The sequence below is a fragment of the Pygoscelis adeliae genome, unplaced genomic scaffold (assembly GCF_000699105.1).
Source record: "Pygoscelis adeliae isolate BGI_AS28 unplaced genomic scaffold, ASM69910v1 Scaffold36, whole genome shotgun sequence".
NCBI classification, from domain to species: domain Eukaryota; kingdom Metazoa; phylum Chordata; class Aves; order Sphenisciformes; family Spheniscidae; genus Pygoscelis; species Pygoscelis adeliae.
The window spans coordinates 4,166,567-4,170,607 of record NW_008824934.1 but is presented as its reverse complement, the minus strand read 5'-3'; positions in this window follow the sequence as shown (position 1 = coordinate 4,170,607).

Sequence of the window (4,041 nt, the reverse complement as noted above, 5' to 3'; positions counted from 1 at the left end):
CAGCTAAATGCTGCAGGGCAGTTAAACAGAAGGTCTGCTTCAAAGTGTAGGGGGCATTTATTTAAGCTGCCCAGCTGTCTTGTTGGCATGACACAGGATGAAAGTGCAGCTAGAGCACATGTGTTGCCTCATCTCTGCGCTGCCTGAGAGGGCAGCCTAACGTGCTGTGTTACTGGGAATCTTGCATTAATAATGCAGATAAATACCTGTACTGCACTGTTGTCAGGGGAGGTCTGAGCTGCTTGCCAAACCAAAACAGTGCATGGACAAGTTTTGGTACCTTGGGTTAATGCAATGCTGCTGTGCTAGAGGCACAGAAGTCCCAGCCTTCTCTTAATCACTTTTTCCCATGCCCTGATCTATCTTCAACTTCAGAAACCTCTTCCTACCTTCTCCGTTTTTCTTACCCTACAGAAGCTGTAAAATTCACACTTCCAAAAGGCAGCTAGAAAACACAACAGCATCCCTAGTTCTCCTCAGTGCTCAGGTTCCTCAATATCTGAGCACCAAAGTAAACTACACCTTCTCCTCTGTCAGGACCACAGTCCACAAAAGAAGTCCGTGCTAGCCCCTGCCTTGTTGATGTAGGTGGCAGCAATGTCCTCACACTGCTGATGCACCTTTTCTGCAAAGGGCGAAATTCTGCCCCGAGACATATGCCAGGCAGAAAGAAGTCTGGTCTTGTAAAGAGATACCTTTCCTAAATTGCTCTAAAACAAATACACGTTACAAGTCCAGAACTCATCCTCTTCTTAGAGTTTCTATATTAATAAAGGAAATAGCTAAAGTACTTGCCAAGTTAAGCTGCCCCGTAGTTCTTCACAACACCAGACCTGCATCCTCCTTACTTCACCCAATGCCTTGCACTTTCTTTATATACTCTCAGGATTACGAGCCACCTGCCTCTTGAGGTAGCAAATCTGCCTACTAACAAGAAAATGTGTAAAGCAAAGATAAGGCCTTAGAACTACCCAGGGTGCAGCCTCAGGGCTGATGGATGAGTTGCAGTGCTGTCTCTTAGCCACTATTTCTGATCCATTTTGGGTTAGTAGTAGATGCTCACAACCCTGGAAGGAAATTAGGGGTTGTTTTGCATCTTGAGTAACTTTCTCTGTGGGCAGTCTCTTTATCTGGACTCACTGATACAATTGCTATTACTCTGCTTTCTGCTTGTAATCCTGCAAGGCAGCCATGGACTGAGTAGGTACACAGAAACTCAAGCATGTTTTCCCCCTATAAATACAGTTATGTCACCTTGGTGGGGAAATAGGTTCTTAAACTGCCCCTGCTGTATTTGTTTTGTATTTGACAAAGCAGGAACATCAGATCATCTACGTTCATTCGCATATCTGACTTAAAACATGATACGTGACGGTCCTAGCTTTAACTTTTCACGTATGTTCTTCATGTCACAGCCAAGAGGAACAAACTTTTGAACTGAGAAATAGAGAATATCAAGATCCTTTATCACCCCAGACCACAGATGATGCAGTTTTTATGCTCAAGGGCTGAACCAAGCACATACTCTGGGCCAGATTTCTCTTTGGCTCTGATAAGCTCAGACTTTGGCAGGAGTGCGTAAAGATTTCCTGGACTCCAGACAATCCCAAGCTGCAGCAATAGACAAAGTGTATGTGCATCTACATGGGTGTTGCGTGTATGTGCATGTGTGGCAGGGATGATAGACAATAAACCCAGCTTTGTGTGCCAGGCTCCCTGTAAATAGGAAGCCATAGGGTGATCGATGGGCTTGGGAAGGCCTGGAGCAGAATGGATGGGGTAGGCTCTATGGTAGCTGACATGCAGAGAGCTGGCTGGAGCCAGGAGGATGGCATTGTGCAGATAAATGAGATTTCACTTCCCTGCTGGGTCTCTTTCCATCTGTTTTTCAGTTTCTGGCGGCAAATGCTGGGAAGCTTCATATACAATCTGCCAAGAGACCTTCCTATTTCAAAGAGATCTCCCCCAGCTTTCTAGGGTCCCCAAAAGCAGACAGGTAATCTTATATGCACCCTTCTCTTTTCTCCTCTCCAACATTTCTTGCACACTCACTTTGTAAAGAATACTTTTTTTGCTGCTGGCCCAGATATCCTTGGGATGACAGAGCAGCAGTCCCCTGCTCACAGATCTCCAGTCCTTTTGGGTCCCTCTTTGGAGCTGCCCTCCTTAGGTTTCCTGTATCCATCGTCACCTTTCCTCCCTACCTTGCCTTTCATATTTATCTGACTCTACAGTTTCCTTGTCCTTCGTGACTGTTTGGTGTGAGAGATTTCCCCTCTGCAGATATTGAAGCTAGGCTACTTGAATCCCGCCACCACCCTTTGAAACATCTGCTTTCCTTTTGCTTGTGTTGTTTTCTCTCACTTTCTGCCATCACCAAACAGCACTCCACTGTAGAAAGGGTCAAATTCACTAATACATTAATTGCACTAGTGGCACAAGAGACAGGACATAGGGATTCAGGCTTGCAGGGGGTTGACTAGTAGCTGTAGTTGCTCCTGTGCCTCCACAAAGCATCTTCCGGGGGCAGCTCATATCCAGTGACCACTTGAAATGTGACTCAACATTAGTTGAAGGGCTGGAACTGGGACTCTGTTTTTGCTGACCCACTGGCCCAGGCAATCCCTTCCCTTCACTGGGCAGCTCTGGCTGACAGACTGCGCTCTGCCCTCCTAACCCCTGAGGACAGAAGTGGCTTGTTCACAGAGTGCAGCCCGGGAAATACCCTCTCCTGCAGGCCAGACTTGTGAGTAAGCTGGCAGTTTTGTACTTGTCACTAAGTCAGTGCTAAGCTCCAGCTCTGATGAACACTGGACACCTTGCAAATCCTTCAAGTGACTACGTGCCTCACGCCTTCAGCCACAGCCATGCCACCCTTTCTCCTGTGCCTACCCTGACCTGCACAAAGAGCTTCACTGCTCTCGGTGTCGGTGCACGAGCAGGGAGGGTGCAGCAACAACATCCTCCAGGGACAGAGCAGCTCAGCAAGTCACGGTATTGAAGTGGAAGAGGGGCACGTGAATGAATATGCAGTACCCTCTGCTCTGCTTCCCTCTGAGACTTCACGGAGTGGCTGACACAGCCATCATACGCAACCTGCTATCAAACAGAGTCTACTCTATCCAATAATGAGATTAAAATAGCAATGAGTCCGAGATTAGCATCCAAGATATAGTCGCTTGCTGTCAGCACAGCAGAGAAGACTCTCCAGTTTAATGCACAATGCCTAGTGACAAATGAGACACAATCAATAGCAAAGGTCATTGGTCACCCGGCTGGAAAGCACCTGCCAGTGTGACAGGGAAGAATGGGGGCAGATTTGGCCCAACCTTCACTGGAGGGAGAAGTGGATGTGTCCCGACTGGCAGAACAGTTAGGGTGTCCTTTCAACATTTTAACTTGCATGTCATTCTCACTTTGAACCAAAATGTGTAGAATTAATGCCGCCTTCTGCAAGGGAGAGGAGATGGGAATACAAAACCATTTCCATTAAACCCTCTGGTTGATGGAAGACTTCAGGTGTGAATTGGATAAATGTCACTTAAATCCTACATGATGAATTACTGGCTGTAATAAGCCATTAACTGGTGCCAAATTGATTTAATTCAGAAATGAGATCTCACTTTTATCAACAGAGGAGGAGCAGAGAATAACCCATGGGTACTCAGGGGCTTGGTGCGTGGCAGCGCACGGCTCTGCAAACACAATGACTCGGTGGGAAAAGCTTCCTTTGCCCCTCGGCCGCTTTCCACAGCAGCTCTGGCTCAAAGCCGGGACGTACCCCTGGGGTGCGCGAGGGGCTCAGCAGCTACCTGCGAGAGGGCCGATGCCTCTGTCCGAGGCGACTTTGCTTCCAGGGAAGGGGAGAGCCATCTAGGGAGGGAGCTTGCAGTAGTCCCTGAAGTAGCAGGGACTTGCAGTAGGGTGGTGGGGAGCAATCCCCAAAGCCCACGCTGCACACCCCTGCAAGGTGCACGGCGCTGCACATCGCGCCGGTGACAGAACTGCGGCGGGAGCGGGAGAGCCTGCAGCCTGCTCCCG